The sequence below is a fragment of the Bison bison genome, unplaced genomic scaffold, assembly GCF_000754665.1.
Source record: "Bison bison bison isolate TAMUID 2011002044 unplaced genomic scaffold, Bison_UMD1.0 scf7180017854252, whole genome shotgun sequence".
Lineage (NCBI taxonomy): Eukaryota > Metazoa > Chordata > Mammalia > Artiodactyla > Bovidae > Bison > Bison bison.
The window spans coordinates 442,597-442,802 of record NW_011484825.1 but is presented as its reverse complement, the minus strand read 5'-3'; positions in this window follow the sequence as shown (position 1 = coordinate 442,802).

Below are 206 nucleotides of genomic sequence, written 5' to 3'. Positions count from 1 at the left end.
GACAGACAATATACAGCCTTGACATACTGTTTTTCCTATTTGGAACCAGTCTGTTGTTCCATGTCTACTTCTAACTGTTGCTTCCTGACCTGCATATAGGTTTCTCAAGAGGCAGGTCAGGTGGTCTGGTATTCCCATCTCTTGAAGAGTTTTCCACAGTTTATTGTGATCCACACAGTCAAAGGCTTTGGCATAGTCAATAAAGC